Genomic DNA, 20,122 nt, shown 5'->3' with positions numbered 1-20,122 from the left:
CTCATCAGCAAGGGTACCGGCATAATGAATATTTGTATACCTAACCCTGAATTGTACCCCGCATCTTTAAAATAAAAAAACTTAAAATAAAAAACTAAATAGATGATAAGCTAAAAAAAAAGGAAAAGAAAAGAAAAGAAAAAAGAAAGGGATTGGCAGTAATGGGGAACTACCAACAGTGGGGCACACCTCATTAGCAAGGATACCTGCATAATGAACATTTTTGTATCTAATATCTAAGCCTGAATTGTATACCACCTCTTTAAAATAAAAAATTTAGAAGGAAAGAAGGAAGGAAGGAAGGAAGGAAGGAAGGAAGGAAGGAAGGAAGGAAGGAAGAAAGACAGACAGACAAGGAAAGGCAAGGAAGGGCAAGGAAAGTAACAAAGAAAGAGAAGAAAGAAAATGAAACTTTTTTCCCTTGAGCTGACAGCCTGTGAGGTAATGTCCATGCTGCAAAGCTTCATTTTAATAGCTTGATATAAAGATTGCCTGGATAAAAATTCACTGATTCAGGAAAGGACTTCATATTCTTGGTTTCACAGGGAGGGTTCACTGAAAGAATTTCCCATGAGTCGGGTGTTGGTTACATGAGGTGAAAGATTGAGTGGTTAGACAGGAGGATTTTGCTTCATTTTGCTTTGAGATAGGTGCCCTGGGTTAGTTCTAGGATTCTTCCACATCCTGAACAGTAACCACCACTGTCATCCTCAGATAACAGCCAGAACATTTCAGGAGAATAACTGTCCAGACTAGGAGGAAGAGGACCATTGTGGATGTGAGAGTCAAGGACCAGCAGATTTTCCATTCTGGAATGTATCCTGGGAACTGGTGAGACCAGGCCACACTGTTGAGTCAACTCTGCTGTTCACTCCAGTTCAGGAGGAGGTAACTGTGACTTCCAGATGATGGGGATGCTGAGTGAACACAGACAATGTGCAGAACCATAGAAGGACATATGGGACATATCACTGCTGAAATAGAGCTGAAACAGTAGGACAAGCTGCTCTGTTGACACCCAGCCTTGCACATAGAACTCACACTGCAGACCAAAGGGGGAGAGAAAGGTTTCCTTTCCCTCTTGTGACAGCATTCAGAGGAAGCATCTGCTGAGACCATTTATAGTTTCAGCTCAGCGAACTCTGCCAAGCCAGAGAGAACATATCTACTGAGTTCCATCAGTCAGCACAGGGCCTGGGATTGAGGCCTAGTCTTTTTGGAGTAAATAGTCCTCTTGGCAGGAAGCTCTTTGTAAAATGAAAAGAAAAAATTCTGACTGCCAGGACACCAGTCACTTTTCCAAGGACTATATAACAGCCTTTGTAGTGATAGAGGAAACAGTATTTGTTCCGCTTCCCCATCCATCTGGGTTGTTCTGCTTTACCAATATGGCACAGCAGTGCTATGATCTGCATCACAGACATAGTCAGCTTCATCCTCAGACTGGATTTTGAAGATGTTTAAGTAGCAGTCAGCCCCAGAGCTAGAGTCTCAAAAGTGATTGGGTATCCCATCTCCCTTGCCATAGGTTTCATCACTGTTAACATACCTCACATACCAAGGGGCTTTCCTTGGCTGCTGCTGATATCATGTAATGTTCAAGGTGCTGGGCCCACTGCTTAGAAAACAGATGAGCTTTGGCTCAGGCTCTCAGGAAGGCAGATGTAGAGGGCAGCTGAATCACTACATACAGGAAAAGAAACCCTGAAAACATGGACACTGGTTATGTCCTGGAGATAGGAAAGGAGGGAAGGACATTTCTGGCATGTGGTTGGATTGTGGTGTCAGGGAGCTGGAGGATATGATACTGAGGATCATGCTGACATTTGTAGTGAAGGAGGAGTTGAGAAGGGGGAATGGGGTCCAGGCCATGGTGCAGACAGCCCAGAGCTCTGCTGAGGTTTCCACACTTCTCGGCTCTCTTATCTTCCTCTAGCCTCCATGGAGATAGAAGAGCCATTCATGTAAATGCACTTTTCTTCTTCTGCCCAACCCACCTCTATCTTGGCTTGAGTGCAGCCCCAATAGCTGAGTTTCATTTTTCTGGGGTAGTGGAGTTTGGACTGGCTAGGTCTGGCCTGAGGCTCTCCAGAGGCCTAGACAGGATTCAGCTTCTGATGTTAGGAATTTTTGAGCAGAGACCGCATGGTCAGGTGTTTGGTTTTCCTGGTGAGAGCTACAGAGAGCCCTCAGTGGCAGTCCCACTCTGCCCCCTGTTGTCCAGGCCCAGACCTGCCATGTCTGTGACCAGATGCCAACCAGTACTGACAGACTCCTGCTTCTTCTGGGGCCTTGACCACTGTCCACTGCTACCTCAAGGGCAGAATGAGGTCTCTCCTCAGAGAAGACTCTTACCTCGTCTCAGTCCTTTTTAGTTGGACCATTGCATATTCGTTCCACGAGGACAACTCTTCTCTTTATACTTGATTCTTCAGTTGGTGGATACTTTGGACTGAGTGCTTGGGAGACTAAATTATGTGGTTCAATGGTGAACTGGAGAATGAAAAGAAAGCCAGAGTGTAAATTAAACCAGTATTTGCTGAGAATGAAACAAAACAAAACAAAACAAACAAACTTTCAATGGATTTGAGACTTCTCTGAACTAAAATATAAAATTTTCAGAAAAAGGAAAATGCTGTACATGTTAACACCAATAAAAGGTCTAACAATATTTGAAACTTTTCTGACAAAAAATAAAATAAAAATCTTGATAATTGATGAGGCAATTACGAGAGAGTAGAGTTGTAGAAATAAAACGAGAAACAAAAAATGTGGAGAAAGGTTATAAAATGGTAATAAAGTAGAGGAGAAGTTGAGGATAGTTTATGTTTTTGAAGATACTGGAGGAGATGCAGGAGAGTTTTGTTTTTGTTTTTCATTAGTTGTAGATGTTTGGTTTTGTTTGATTGATCTTTTTGCAACTTTGAAACTGTCCTCTCCGGTAGGCTTCTTGCTTAGAGTGCTAGTTTTCTCATTAGTCAAAAACTAATTTTCTCTGTCAGAGATTTTTTTTTAATTGGCAAATGACTTTCCTTACTGTTTAATACTATTTGTGGATCTGATGAAATTAAAATATACAGATGGATTTTATGGGCAGAGAGTTTGTTTGAAATGAGAAATGTCAGGCCTTTACCAAACCCACTGATTCAGCACCTAAGTTTAAAATACACCTAAGCTGTATTTTACATACAAAAATTTTATTAACAATAAAGAAGCAATAGTGTAAAATGTGCACTGGTGTGTTTGCTTGGGAATTGATGCTCATGCTTTATTTTATTCTGCATTCAAACAACTTGCACAACAAACTAACTTACTGTTTCCCCATTTTGCTCATTAAGTGTCAACAATAATGTAACTAGTTCTTTCCATGGAAAATGGCAGCTATTCCTGACATCACAAGATTACAGAAATTACTAGAATTGCTTTTAATAATAAGATAAACTTCTTATTTTAATGTAATTTAATTTCAATAAAGTGTATAAAATATATAATATGAAGACATGTGTAGTCTTATTTTTGGAAATATTGAGCAATGAGGAGAAAAAATATAAAATACAAAAATAATTACAATGATTGGCATATTTGTTTCGTTGAACAGTCACAGTAATAACTGTGGTCATACAATGTAAAATGGCAGAAACTAGTTGTAAAACAATTCTGGAGGATAGTAGTTCAAAATCCACAGGATATGGCCATGTTCCCTCTAACACTGTTAGAGAAATTCTTTCTTAATTCTTCCTGGCTGCTGGTGGTTTGCTTATGATCTCTGGTGGTCCTTGTCTGACAACAGAATAACTTTATTTTATGCTTCTATTTTAAAATAAAGATCACTCTGAGTCTCCTTGTCTTCTCATGGTTGTTTCCTTAACTTAATATCAGGCATACTGGATTAAAAGTCCATCTAATTCCAGAATGCTCTGACGAACTATTACATATGCTAGCATGCTATTTTTCTAATGAAGTCACTTTCTGAAGTGTGGGAGGTTAGGACTTTTACATATACTCTTTAGAGACAAAATTAGCTCATAACATTTGGAAAAAGTAATCTGATAAAACTATATTATTTTTAATATTTTAAAAATTTATACAATACTATTTAACTATAATCTAATACAAATTTAGCAAAATGCAAATAGAGTGTTCTTTCCTTTTGTTCTTAGCTGAAAACTACATCACTGGAAATTATTTGTCTCTCTAAAATATGTTTTAGTTTATCCCTAAATATTATCCAACCAATATTATGTCTTTTTTATTACAGAATATTTATATTGTCTGGAACAATTCTTTCTAAGCCATTCGTTAAAAATTTCAACTTTTGTACCCAAACTGGAAAATAAACCAATTCAGATTCACACTTTCACCATTCTCTCTGAATAATCAACATTAAATTTCCCTGAGACTTCAGGTAACTGGTCATATGATCCTGATGCCACCTGGTTATAGGTGTACCCTGGTCAGTTAAGAGCAAGTTCGTGTCTTGGTACTCTTCATTTCAGTCTGTCACTCTTCTCAGCACCTCTGTAGTGTAACCTGCAGTATTACTCAGCCTTCTTTCAAACAGAAACTCTGGGATCTTGAGGTCACCTTTGCCCCCCCAGGGAGACCCCTGAGAACCAAGCAGGTATACCGTTTTTTTCTGGTTTGCATCATAAATCAATATTTTAGGAGTTTGGTCTGACATTTGTTTTATCCAGTATTGGTATAGAATATGGTTATAGCTCCAGTGCTGGAGCTACAAGTGAGAAAGATTATCCCTCATGTAGATACAGTTAGGGAGTGATTTTGAGTCACCATAGCCCAAGAATCCAATTCTGAAACAAAACAGGCACATGGCAGGAATGATGGAGGAAGACACAGGGATTCCATAAAAGGTTAGTCTCTGATATCTCCACAAACATTAGAATAGAGTAAAAAAGGAATGGAGGAAGAGAATGGGAGGCATCAAGTAATGGTGTGAAATTTCCGAGGAGCTCAAGGGACATCAGTTGCTACTGGAGACTGGGATGATACTTTGATCTCCTCCTCAGCTCCCTAGGAGATGGGCAGGTGTTTGATTGAGTCATTATACAAAGGTGGATCCTTTTCTAATACTTACAGCATCATCAGATTCTGAGTATTCAGCATAGGAAACAACTCCACTATCAGTGAGGCTGAACTGCTAGAAGTGAAACCAACCACATACAATTATTAATAAAACAGTGCCAGGGGGCAAAAAGTTGTGGAAAAGATCCGAGTTCTATCAAGTTGCCAGCATAACTTAAGGGTTAACAAATCAATGTTTCTAAGTTCTGTTTCTAAGCTAGCTCTCCCCCTTTCATGATTGTTCTCACATGATCACTTCAATAGAAAGCAGTCACTATAAGTAGCTTCATGTCTTACTCCTGGGAAAAGCTGCTCATGAGACTGATGAACTTATTTTCTTTTGAACAATGATGTTAAGGTCTTGCAGGGTTCCCTGATGTTTTCCAGGAGTTTGATTGCCCTCCCTCACAGCTGTCTGTAAGCTATAGGCAGAGGTCAATGGTTAACAGCCATAATATCTGCTTGGAAGTCTCTAGGGGTCACAAGACTTCTAACTTACCAATTGCTCTTGTACAAATTACCTGAGATATTTTTCCAGAATTTGCATTTTAGTGTTTCAACTGACCCCACCCATATCTGTTACCTATAACATGGAGCTGAGTCAACCTGTCCTGACTACAATGGCTCTATGATAGAAGATGGTTAAGACATCACCCAATACTCTATCCCAACCATTCAGTAGTGTCCACTCCTTAGTTTCCAGCCTGTCAAATTATCTTCAAAACCAAATCCTAGACATTATTGAGGAGGTGGATTTGAGAAATATCTCCCATCTCCCTCTTGTCTTCCTTGCAACATTTAAAACCTTTATTTACTGTAGTCACTACCGCCTCAGTAAATTGGTTCTCTGTGAAGCTAGCATAGGAACCTGGTTAGACACTGATTTGTCTCTTGGGAGGAAACACCTGTTTTCCCTCTAACTCAGCTCAATGAGCATGTACTCAGAGACCATAGATGTGAACACAAGATAGTGTTTTAGGTCTTGTTCACTTCTGAGAGGACCCACAGTCCTCCTGCTAGGGACATTCCCAAGAGAAAAATAATTGGAACTTTTTTTTTTTTGAGTTGAAGTCTCGCTCTGTCACCCAGACTGGAGTGAAGTGGCTGCTCCTGGCCACTGCAGCCTCGACCTGCTGGGCTCCAGCGATCCTTCTACCTCAGTCTCTTGAGTAGCTGGAATTAGAGGCATGTGCTACCACCCCCGGCTGATTTTGATTTATGGTAGAGATGAGGTCTCGCCAAGTTGCCCATGCGGGTCTTGAACCCGCAGGCTCAGGCAATTCACTCACCTCGGCCTCCCAAAGGCACGGGATTACAGGCTGAGCCACCGAGCCTGGCAGAGACATTATTAGTAAGTTAATGTAGCCCTCTTTTTTATACAAATGAACATTTTTATATTTTCCACTTAAATTTTGCCCAAATCAAATTATATTAATTGCCTTTATCTCATTACTAATTTATTTTCTCCTTTTCTCTTTGTTTCAATAGTGTTACATTTATTTCTCAAAGGAATTTTATGCTTATTTCTTTTTAAAATAATTAATTAATTAATTTTATTATGATATTGTGGGGTACAGTTAAGGGTTAGTTATACAAATATGTTTAGTTCAGGCACCCTTGTTGATAAGAGGTGTTTCCCCATCCCCAGACAGATATTTGCTACCGTTAATCCCATCTCCCTCCCCCCACCATAGGTTCCCACTACTGTCAGTCATTTTCTTATAGTATTACATTGGATGTTCAAGGTCCATTATATGAGTGAAAACATGTGATACTCGGATCTTTGTTTCTGTGAGAGGTACTTATTTCTTTAAAACTCTGATACACGATTTCAGCATCTGAGTTATTATCACATTTATGTGTGCTGATTCTCTTCCATCATTAAATTGTGTTTTTCCTGGTCCTCGATATGACAGGATGTTATATTTTTGAACCTTGTTCCACAGGCTGGAGTGTAGTGACATGCTCATGGCCACCCCAGCATCGACCTGCCTGACTTCAGAGATCCTTTCACCTCAACCTTATAAGTAGCCAGAACGACAGGTGGGTACTACCACGCCAAGCTAATTTTTATTTATTTATTTACTGTAGAGGCGAAGTCCACCAAGTTGCCCAGGCTGGGCTCAAACCCATGGGCTTAGGCAATCTACACACCTCGGCCTCCCAAAGTGCTGGGATTACAGGCTGAGCCATCGAGTCCGGCTTAATTTTTGATTTATTGTAGAGACAAGGTCTCACCAAGTTGCCCAGGCTAGTCTCAAATCCCTGGGCTCAGGTAATCCTCTCACCTCAGCCTCCCAAAGTGCTGGGATTATAGGCTTGAGTCACTGTGCCCAGCCGTGTCCAGTTTTTCAATGGTCAAAGTGAAAGCAGAGCCTTACTCTCACTACTTCAGTGTTACTGACATGTTCAAGGAAAAAGGGATGCAGTGATTTGCACAGATGTATCCCTTTCAAGAAAGGGTAAAAAATTAGCTCCCACTGGCATTCATAATGGTGTTGTTAACTTTAATCACAATGGCGTACAGCATATCTCTAGATCTTGTTCACTTTCCATAACTAAACCTCCATAGTTCTAGAAAAGCTACTCCCCTTTTCTCTTCTCCATTTTTGTCATTCCTCATTCCACTCTTCATTTCTATGAATTTGATTATTTTAGATGCTTTACATAAGTGGAACTATACTTTCTCTATGTATCCATCCATTCATGAATATATAAATTGTTTCCTGATCTCAACTTTTGTGAATAATGTTGCAGTGAATAAGGAATGCAGACATCTCTTCTGTATCATGTTTTCTGTTTTATTCATATATACTCAAAACTGTGCATTTATCTGTGTGTGTGTGTGTGTGTGTGTGTGTGTGTGTGTGTGTGTGTGTGTGTGTGTGTGTGTGTGTGTGTTGGTGTGTGTGCTGTGCAGTGTAGTGTCTTAATCATCAATTCTAGGGAAAGTTTCTTTTCTCCATTTCTGGACATTCATCAAAATCTACCAAATTCAGGTGGCTGCCTTAGGCGGTAACATGTGTAGGGATGTGCACAGTATCATGTTTTCTGTTTTACTCATATAAAATATGAATATTTCATTGGCTCCACAAGCATCGACATCTTTCTTCTGGATTTTATGGTGACCACTCTCACTCTTAACCCAAAACCTGTGCTAAGACATGGATGCAATTACACACCAAGACCACATTATCAGAGATCTGGGAAGAACAAAAACTTTTCCTATTAGGTTTGATGACTCACACCTGTAATTACAGTGCTCTAGGGGACCAAGACAGGAGGATTGTTTGAGAACAAAAGTTTTTGAGACAAGCCTTGGCAGAACAGTGAGATTCTGTTTATACAAAAAAGTAAATAAATAAAATAACAATTAGCCAAAGATGGTATAGCACGCCTTTGTTTTCACTTACTCAGGCACTCTGGCCTGGGTGATGGAGAGAGACACTTTTTAAAATAAGTAAATAAATACTAAGGAAAGCAAGTAAGCAAGCAAGCACTTTCTCCTTGAGCTGCCTGTTACCAGACTTTAATGTGTTATCCTAACAGTTCATTAAAAAGATTTTCTGGATAAAAGGTCACAGATTCAGGGAGGAGATTCATGTTCTTAGTCCCAGGGAAAGAGATGACTTCAGGAATTTCCCCAAGTCTGAGTATTTGTCACATAAGATAACAGGCTGGGGGACCAGACGAAAGTCTTGTATCTCATTTCCCTGTGGGAGGTCGATGCCCTGGATTCGTTCTAAGATCCTTGAACGTCCTGAACAGTAACCACCACCATTGTCCTCAGACAGGAGCCCACACCACTCCAGGAAGATGAATGAGCTGAAAGAAGGAAACCATTGTGGACTTGATGGCTGGAGACCACCAGGCATCACCATCTGTGACTTTTCCTAGACCAGACTTCAGTAGACTTCTTCTAGAAGCCACAGGCAACACTATGCACCCTACTCTGTTACTTGCTCCCGTGCAGGAGGTGACTGTGACTTTCAGATGATGGGGCTGCTAAGTGAGCACAGACTGCATGTAGGACCCTGGAAAAGTACACACTGCACATGCTTGCTGACACAGAGCCTGTAAAAGGAGGGCACAGTGACCCTTGTGTGGGGATAAGTGACTGGCATTGAACATTTATGAATCTCTTCTTCTGAAGTCTGACATTTGAGGGATCTGTGTTATCTTCTCTCTGCTGACATCTAAGCATGCATCTGGTCAAGAAAACATATGTAACTCACATGGTAAACTGAAGAGATGGAAGATTTTCTTTCCCCCTTGGGAGAGCTCGGGAGGAATCAACTCCTGAGACCATTTGAAATCCCCTGTTCAGAAGACTCTGCCTGGCCAAAGAGAACACAGTTGCTGAGTGACTAATAATTACCACAGGATCCAGACTTGAGGACTGGTCTCATTGGAGGGAAAGGTTCTTACTGAGCAGCTATGTATGGACCCCTCTGCTGGGGGCACACACTTCCCTGTGGCTCAAGACCTGAGAGCCCAATTGGTCTCTGCAACTCACCAGTCACTATTTCTAATCACACAAGAATAGACTGATTTTAGATACTGGCATTTTAAAATATTGCTATATAATGTGAATATTCCCTACTTTCTCAATCCAAAAAAGTGATCCTGTCAATTGGAGTTACAAACATATACATAAATGACACCCTAAGATTTGTGGCTACTTAGTACAAAAGATATAAATATCACGTTCCTTCACTGGTTTATGATTTAGAAAAATACATTTTTATTTTTCTATCATGCATTAAATCAATGGATTTTGAATACAGAGGGTATCAAAGGAAAGAAAAAAACTGTAATAAAATTATAATACTCAATATATACAGATAACAAAAGGTGACGATAAGTCACTTTTGACTTCTGCAATGACAAGAGATGATAAAAGTGGTTACCAACAGCATCCAGACACTTCTGATTATGGCAAACTAAAAGTAATACATGGATAATGATTCTTAAAATGTGTACACATTTTTGGTATCCCCAGTATTCTCATATAAATTGGTGCTTTGGTTTACTTCCTGTTAGCTACTTTAGTTGTTTTGCTAATTGGTAGTGAAAAGGAAGCACACTGGATTCCAAGGTTTGCAATTGCAGGGCTCACAGCATCACATGTGTTATAAGAATGAAGATCAACCTGGCACACAAATTCTCTGATAATAATTTATTCCCTTCTGCCAACCTCCTTTCCTAGTGCAGAACCATCTGTTCTCTGGACACTGAACTCACAAATGCATAATTTTATGTTTTAAAAGTTTTTTCAACATGGTTCTCAGTCAGATTCCAGGTTGAGAAATTGAATATTAGAATTCTCTGATGTCGTGAGAAGTTTTGAACTCTGTCTGTAATGTTTTGCTGATGAATAACTTACTAACCCTTATTTCATTACAACATTGCCCAGTGCTCATATGCCTCACCCGCACTCTGCAGTGTATTTGCTCACAGAGGGTTTTTTGTGTGTATTCAGAATGTGCTCCACCATCCACCTGATTTCTGTGACTTCTTTACTTGGTACTTGGAAGCCCATCACATCCTTCCTCACTGTCTCTGTATAAACCTCTGATCACCTTCCCCAGGGTTCAAGTTTATATTTATCTCCGTTTCCAAACACTGAGATTCATAATCTTATTTAACATCAACTCAAATTGAATAGAATCAACCCAAATTCAAAACTCAGGTACACATGATCATATGTATACACAGGTTCAGTTAAGGGCAAGTTAAAATATCGGTTCTTCATACCTAGGTCTATCACTCCTCTGAGGACAACTGTAGTGTAGCCTGTGGTAGTATTTAGCCTCATTCTCAGGCTGGGCCCCCAAGAGCTTCAGATCTGCTTTGTCTTCCAGGGAGGACACTGAGAAACAGCCTGGCATCCTGCAGTGTTTCTTGCTTGTATCATAAATCAATATTCTTGGGGACTCGGACAGATTTCTGTGGCATCCAGTATGGATAGGGACTATTGGTCATAACTCCAGTGCTGGAGCCACAGTTGAGAGTGATTGTCTTTCCTGGAGACACAGTCAGGGAGGGCTTCTGAATCACCACGCTGAAGACCTAAACTCTGAAACAAAAGGCATGGATGAAAAATGGCACAGAGGGATTCCTGCAAAGGCAAAGAAGATAGTAAAGAGGGAAAAGAGGAAAAGGAGGGGAGACATCTGGGCCATGGTGTGGACTTTCCACAGATCTGCAGGGCACTCAGCTGCCGCAGGACTCTAGCATGATTCTTTTATCACCTCCTCAGCTCCCCAGGAGAAGTGCAGGTGTTTGGATGGAACATTATGCAAATATAGACCATTTTCCAACACCTCAGGCACCATCTGACTCCGAGTGCTCAGCCCAGTGAGCAGGTCCACTCTCAGGGAGGCTGGACTTGTGGGAGAGAAACTGCCTATATAAAATTAATATAGGGCCACAGGATAAATAGCTGTGACATAGACCCAAGTTCTATAAAATCGCAGGTGTAAGTTAAAGGTTAGCAAATCGGTAGTTTCTAAGTTCCCTTTCAAAGCTTTCCTTCCTTGTTCCATGACTGTTCTCACATAATCACTTCAATCAATACAGAGCGGTCACTAACTATCTTCATGTTCTGATCCCCCATGGACGTTGCCCTTGATATTGATGAACTTATTTTCCCTCAAAAAATGAAGTATAGGTCCTGTAGACCTCCCTGATGTTATACAGGAGTTTGTCCTCCCACATACATTTCTGGAAACTTACAGGAAGAGATAAGTGATAACCAGTCATGGTATCTCCTGGGCAGTCAAGTCTCTGAGGTTCTGTAGACATGTAACTTCCCAAGTAATATTGTAAAATTTCTTTGAGATATTTTTTCAAAATTTCCATTTTATTGAACCAAGTAGCCACACCCAGATTTGCTACCCATACCATGGAGCTCACTTGACCTGTCCTGACCCCAACTCTGTGCTTGAAGATGGTTTGGACACCACTATAAATTTATCCACAGCCAATCAGCAGTGTCCATTTTCAAACTTTCTGCTTGTCAAATTATCTTTAAAAACCTAATTTTGGAAATTTTTGAGGTGAATTTGAGAAATATTTCTCATCTCTCTCGGCTGTTTTACAATAAATGAAATATTTCTTTGATGGTTGCTGCCTCAGTGAAGTGTCTCTTTGTGTATCAGTCATAAGAACCCAGTCAGATGATGACATAAAGTTCTGATTTTGCCTTTGGGAGGAAGCAGCTACTGTCCCTCTAGCTCAGACCAGTGAGCATGGGCCCAGGGACCATACATGTGAACAAGGGAGAGTGTTTCAGACCTTGTTCACCTCTGAGGAGATCCACAGTACCCCTGCTGTGACATTCTCAAGAGAATGGGGAAATTATAATACCCTAAATATACATCCTCTCTATTTTTATAAATGAAAATTATTCCATCTTTTTTAGCATTTTCCACTTTAATTTTGTCGAAATAAAATTAGATTAATTGCTTTTTGTCTCATTACTAATGTATTGTCTCCTTTTTTGCTTTTTAAATAGTGTTTCAGTTAGTCATCAAAGGTATTTTATTACTCTTTCTTTCAAAGTCTTTGTCACATAATTTGAGTATCTGAGTTATTTTTGTGTTAATGTGTGTGACTTTCTTCTCTCACTTAAGGTGTGTTTTCCCTGGTTCTTTATATGACAGTTTGATTTTTTAAAGTAAGATTTATTGAGAAGACAGACAAGATCCCACAGTGGGAGAGACCAGAAAGCAATTGCCCTGATTTTTTAAAAATTAAGTACTAGACTTTTTGGACACTAAATTTTGAACCTATGATCACCATTTAATCTTCTTTTTACCAAGCAATACTCTTGTTGCATTTTAGCAGAAAGACACAGGTTGTATGTTCAACTTTTCAACAGTCAAAGCAATAGTGGAACTTGACTCTAACTACGTTAGTGCTGCTGACACTTTCATGAAAAAAGGACACAATATTTTGCACAGATATGTTCCCTTCAAGACAGGGTAAAAGATTAACTTCCATGGGAGTGTGCTGTGCCTCACTGACACCAGAGAGAGGAGTGCCAATAACCTTGGCTTCCTTCCCTCACCCTGAACTCTCATAGACAGTTGGAAGTCAAAGTTCAGCTCCTCATTGGCCCACATGGTGACAGGTATCAGAGATTCAGGATACTGAGTACCTTCTAGCTGTGTCTAATATCATTTCATTCAAATCATCAGGGGTAGGGGTTAACATTTAGCTCTTGACCAAACTCTGTCAAAATCAAGGAGGGTATTGGACGATGAATTAGCTCAAAATAATGTTACCTTGCTCAGCCTTTTTGATGCCGTTCAGCTAGTTGAACCCCTCTGACATTACCCCAGATAGGTAATCAGAGTACAGCCTCCTCCTGCTGGGCAGGGAGTTGTTGACAGTGACAATGAGAAATTCTGAATCACCAAATTCTGGAGCTACTGGGGCCAGATTTGCTACTACCTACAGTGCAGAAGATGGACATCTGTCTCATAAGCACTGTAGATGAATGAGGCATCAGAGACTGGATTCAGGATCCTGATTGTCAGGACAGATACAGGGTAAGAAAGATATGGGGTCAGGGAAACATGCATGGTCTCTATTCCTTTTATCTTCAGCCCCGATGCCCAGCTGCAGTCAACTGTGGATTAAATAACAAGGTGGAGAAGCCATGGAGTCCAGGTCATGCTGGAGAACCCCACATAATTCTTCATCCTCAGGGCCCTCAGCTGGGCCTGGTCTCTCCAAATTCCTTATATCTTCTCCCACAGTTGGAGTGAGGATGGGATCTTTCAGAACCAGTCTTTGCTGGCTTATCAAGCTCCATATGAGCCCTGAATCTTAACTTTACCTAGAAATCCTACCCTAGAAGAGGATTGACCTGCATGGGGCTGTTCCATAACTCCCAATGACCTGTGGGACAGTTGCTCGTCCCTGTGATCAGAGGGCAGAGAACTCCAGCTCAAGGCCAAGTGGGGACTATTACTTGGGAAGCCGAACACAGGGCTCAGGGAAAGGCACACCTCCCCCTGCAGCTTGAAGTCCAGACATACTCATGTTTCCTGTCTGTCTTTTCCACTGTCCGCTTTGCTCCATCCCCACAAAAGTGGATAGTATTCATGTCCTAATGCCACTTAGTCTCAGATCTCTATGTAGCCTCCTCTCCCTAGACTCATCTGCCCAACTCACTGTGCAGTTTACAGGGCAGTCCTGGGAACTCAGCCTTCCTGAGAAATCTCCCCTGTAGAGGAGCACACCAGGAACTTAGGGCTGGCAAGATAGTGCCTCCCTCCAAGACATCAGGAGTTGTTTTTTATTTTTTATCCCTGGGCAGACCAGCTTGCTGTCCAAATTGCCAGGACCTGCTCTCAGACCTACCCTCTACTTCTGGAAAGCCCTATTTCTCTTAGCCCCTCAGTAGCATAGATTGCAGAAAGAGAGAAGAAAAATATAATTAAAAAAAATTTTCAGTCCCAGGCATAAATTACAGGGCAATGTAGATACCGAGAGCAACTTTGAGAGTGAAGAGAGAGGTGAGCCCTAGGTAGGCTCCTATATCCTAATTATTCTCTTTCCTCACTTGGGCACTGAGAGGTGATTAGCACCTTTCAAGGAGTGGGAACAGCACCCTCTTACCTTGTCCTGGATACATGGAGTTAAATGTTCCTACATTTTCAGAGAAAGCCCTTAGAGACAGTGGGGAGGTACATTCTAATGCCACATTTTCTTCATTTTAGGAAAAAAGTTCAGCTACATGAATTCTGACTTTATCACATATGAATAAACAGGCAACATTTTGGTGTCATCATGTTTTAGATTTAGTCTTCAGTTTTCCTCAAATTTCAGTAATGTTGAATTTTAAAAATTGGTAACAAAAATATTGCTTCCAAGTAGAGCTTGTGAATATGGAACATAGTTTCAAGTTTGAAAATGTTCACAGAACAAGCCCAGTAGGGTAGGCTAAGGTTTTGTCCTACTTCCTCATCTATGTGTGTCACTGTAGGACGTACCACTTTCCCAGGTCTGACAATGATAATCAGTCTCATCTTATGACTGGACATTGGAGGTAGTAAAGCAGCAGTTGACTCCAGAGCTGAGGCCTGAGAAGTAATCAAGGATCCCATCCCCCTTGCTGTGGCTTCCATCTCCCTTAACACACATCAGGTATAGAAGAGCCTTTCCTGGCTGCTGTTGATGGTGTGGTACTGCACCCACTGCTTAGATTGCAGATGAGCTTTGCCAAGGCTCCCAGAGAGGCAGATGCAAAGGATGACTGAATCAGCACAGGTTGGGTTAGGGACCATGGAAACACAGACACCCATTAAGTCCTGGATGAAGGAAGGAGAAAAGGACATCTCTGCCATGAGTTTGGGAGGTGGTATCAGTGAGTCGAGGGATTAAGATGCTGAGGACCATCCTGACATGTGCAGTGAAGGAGAAGAGAGTGAGAATGAGAAGTGCGGTCCAGGCCGTGGTCTAGACACATCAGAGTTCTGTAAGGCAGATATGCTTCAGTTCTCTTTTATCCACTCTGTAGCCCCAGAGGAGAGAGAGGGGCCCTTCATGCAAATTTGCTTCTCTTCCTTTGCCCACCCAATCCCTCCCTGGGCCTGTGTGTAGTCCTAATAGCTTGGTGTAATTTCTGGGAGGGGTATTCTGGGGATTCCCCTGCCTGAGCCTCCCTTGGGGCCCAGAGAGGAACCAGCTGCTGATTCCTAGCTGAGAGCCTTGCAAAGTCCTCAGTTACAGGCCCACAGCACCACTTGTCACCCAGACTCAAGTCCATCATGTATGTGACCAGATGTCAGGTGGTCCATAGAGAGGCTCCTGCCTTCACCAGTGCCTTGACCACTGTCTAATCCCTGCAGAAGGGTAGAGTCAGGCTCCTACACAAGGCAACTTTTCACATAGTCTCAGTCTTTAGTGTTCTACTTGGACCTCTTCAGAGATACAGGACATATAACATTCTATTTTATAGGGAGTCCTCTGGGGATGTATGAACTACATTGCCCTAGAATTTGTGCCTAGGATTAGTGATTTTGTAATTTATATTTTATCTTCTCTCTTTCTACAACCTATTTCAGGAGGTCCTAAGAGGAATCATGGGTTCCAGAAGGAGAGGGTGTGCCTGAGTGCATATCCTGTCAGTTTGGAGAACAATAATATTTCACCCATAAGCCTAATGGCCCATCAGCTCAAGAAGGCATGTTTCTCTCTCTTAACTCTTCTTCTGTGAGATCAGCACATAGGGAGCACACAGTAAGTGTATGGTAGACAAGTGGACTTATTTGGTGATCTAATGGATTTATGTAGAAATGAGGATAATTCCAGGGAGGAGAAGGAACTAGAGGGTTAGGAAAAAATAGCCAATAGACCCAGAGATTCTTATGCAGTAAGGAGTTGACAGATTCAAGAAAAAGTGGTGATGCAAGCGACAACTTTCAAGGAGAGATCTGGAAAATGTCCATATATTTTCTGAGATAAATATCTTGATGATAAGTACAGAAGGTCACAGAAGAGAAGGGAAGAGAAATGAAAGGGACAGTGACCAGAAGACTGATGATGGGATTAATGAATCAGTGATGGAGAAAAAAAAAGGGGATGAGAATGAGCTGCACTTTAGAGGAGACTTGAGGAGAAGCCAACGGGGAAGTTGGTCAAGAGCCAAGGGGCAGAGGTGTGAGGTGAGGTTTGGGGTGTGTTTGCTCTCATTTATTTTCTGTTTCTTAAAGAAAACAAAGCCTCTTTCAGCCCCACAGCTGTCCTTTCTGGTCATGTTCTTTCCATGACTGGGGAATTGTTCTTAAACAAATAGTCCTTAGTTCTCTGTAAAAGATTTATTGTAGTTTATCTGCAACAGATTCCCTTTTTATTTTCCAACATTCTTTAATTTAATGTTATTAAAATATCATTGATACTCTTTGAGTTTGGTGGAAAAGAGGCATTTTAGTAATGCAAAATCTGAGGCCTCACTCTAGTCCCACTGAGTCAGAATCCACATGTTCCAGGATCTCAGAGGATCTGTGAGCATATCAAAGTCTGAGAAGCTCTGGTCTGACCCAGTCACAAAGCTGACAATGAGTTTGGAAACAAATTGATCCTTTTTCCTCAGTCTACTTTGCTTCCCACCAAAGTGTTCAGAAAATTTCCCACTGATGTCTCATGTTGTGCTTGATGTGCCAGGCATATGCCACTCAAGGTTTTTCAGTGACTGTGCTGGCAACTCCCAGTGAGCCCAAAAATCCACAGAGATGACCCGAGGGTTTTATCAGTAACAAGATATCTTCACACCATATTGAAGACCCAGTGAATAAGTGGAAAAACAGCAACTTTGCATTAGTACTTATAATCTTCATAATATTATGCAGAAAGTCTATATTTATGTATTTTAAAGATGGAGAATTTCTTATATGAAACTTAACTGAAAACCACAATTATTAATGTGAGAAATATGAGCATAAATATAATACTTGTAAAAAAGGATCAAGATGAAAGAAATGCATTCAGACATATTTTTATATTGGTTGCTTGTTGTCTTCATTTCTTAGGACTGTCATAACAGTGTTTCACAAATTACATGGTTGAAAAGCCACATAAATGCATTTGCTTACAATTCTGGGGACTAGTAATCCACAGTCCTAAGACAGGGCTATGCTAAAAATGAGGAATTCTTTATATTATCTTACATAAAAATCACAGTCATAAATTTTTTTAAAAATCACAACCATAAAGATTAGAAATATGAGCATGAATATGAGCATACTTGTGAAAATATGGAGGGTCTAAGTGAAGTGACCACAATGAATTTTAGAAACATTGTGAGTTAGAGTGTTTGTTTGGTGTATTAATTTCTTGGGACTGCAATCCCAAAGAACCACAAACTAGATTGTTTAAAAAAGCAGAAAAGTACTGCCTCACATTTCTGGAGGTTGGTCCCCCAAAGCCTATGTTCCTTCTGACACCTATAAATAATTTTTTTCCTTCCCTCCTCCTGGTTGCTGGTGGTTTGCCAGTGATCTTTAGTGTCCCTTTGCTTGAAGCTGCATAAATCCAATCTCTGTGTCTTCCTGTTGTCTCATGACTATCATTTTATAAAGACTATAGGCACATTGCTTAAGGAGACCATCTTATTCCAATATGGCCTCATCTGAATAAATTTTGTCTGCAATGACACTGTTTATTAAATATGATCACATTCTGCAGCACTAGGAGTTAAGACTTCATACCTACTTAGCATAACATATTTTAACACAGCATTAGAGATTATTTTCTAAAATAATATAGTTTTTAATATTTTAAAAATGTTATACAATGCATCTGTATTGTATTAAAATTAAACTTAATAAAATAAACTGTATTAATATGTAAAATGATTGCTTATTCCTTTTACTGTTGGCAAAAAGAAAATTATTGGAGGTTTCTTCCTGGAGAAAATGTGGTTGACCTTACTCTTTAATCTGATTAAACTGACTGTTTTTATTTGAAACATGGAATAATCAAATTCTGATTTTTGTGTACAACTTTCATCCAAATCATTCACAAATATCTTTCATTGTAAGATTCATGCATGAATAGAATTAATTCATATTCTTTTATTCACCTTTCTTCTAAGGAAAGTTGACATTTAGCCTATCCTGAGGGTTCAGGTGTCTGGTCATATGATCCTGATATTACATAGCCATTTTTGTATGCAGGCTCAGGGAAAGGCAGCTTTGTGCCCTGGTTTCTAATCTTGGTCTCTTGCTGTGCTAAACACCATAGTAGTGTAGCCTATAGTAGTACTCAGCATCATCCTTGGAATGGGCTCCTCAGGGAGTCAGGGCAACTTTTCCAAGTAGGAAGGGACCTGAGAATTGGGAAGGGGTGCAGGAATGTTCGTTGCTTGTATCACACATCACCCTGGAGACTTGGCCAGATATCTACTGGATCAGATATTGATAGTGACCATTGGTGATCACTCTATTACCGGAGCCACAGATTAGTATGACAGTCTTTTCTGAGGACAAAGTCAGTGAGGGGTCAAAAGTCATCACAATCTGAGATTTAGCACTTTAAATGAAAGCAGATACATGTTAAAAAATGAGGAAGGAAGACAGAGGGACTACTTCCAGAGGCTGGTCTCTCAAATCTCCATGAATCTGGGCAGAGAGTGAGGAGGGAGAGGAGAAGAGAAGTAGGAGAGTCACCCAGGCCATGCTGTGAACTTCCCAAAGCTTCACAAGACCATCAGCTACAGCTGGACTCTCCTCCTCAGCTCCCTAGGTAAAGGGCCAGTGTTTGGCTGCATTATTATACAACTATGAGCCCTTTACCAACATCTCTAGCATCATGGGATTCGAAGTGCTCAGCCCAGAGTGCAGCCCTCTGTCAGATTTACTGGGGTGCCGTGAGCTCTGAGTTTGCCTCTTGAGAAGAAGCACCTTCTGTTGCCTCTAACTCAGGCCAGTGAGGATGGGCCCATGCATCTCAACCACAGAAGAATGTTTTAGACATTGCTGGCCTCTAAGAAGATCTACAGTTCCCCATACTGGGCTTATCTGACTATTGTTTATGAGTATTAGTTTTCATTGTAATTCTCAGAAACAAAAGGAAACACATTTTTCTTTTTAAGCACTTAGTTTCAAGATTGCCAATCATTAAAATCATATTGGAAATGAGTATCCTGTCAATTTCTGTCCATCTGTTGAAATGGTCCTGAAGTCTCAAGTCTAGCTTGGATATGGGCTAGGGCTAGTGTAGAAGACAAACAAGAGAGAGGATCAAGCTAGGGCAGCCCAGGCACAGCTGTCCTGCCAAAGGGCTGAGGTGTCTGCAATATGGCCTTCCTGCAGAGACATTTTTTAACAGGCTAAGATTGAGTATCAGACACAAAAAAAGTTCATTTAACTGTGCAGGATATTGTCTGTGGGAGAAGTTGGAGGAGACACAGATACATGTGGTAATGAGTGTAGAACATCAAGAGATTGTCCCTGTGAGCCTTAGAGAAAGGACACACAGGATTTAGAGCAATGACAGAGACAAGTCATTGGACTTGGAAGAATTG

This window comes from Carlito syrichta, unplaced genomic scaffold, assembly GCF_000164805.1.
Source record: "Carlito syrichta isolate Samal-C Ts95f unplaced genomic scaffold, Tarsius_syrichta-2.0.1 Scaffold303751, whole genome shotgun sequence".
Lineage (NCBI taxonomy): Eukaryota > Metazoa > Chordata > Mammalia > Primates > Tarsiidae > Carlito > Carlito syrichta.
The sequence above is the reverse complement of the archived record's forward strand: the minus strand, read 5'-3'. Positions refer to the sequence as shown.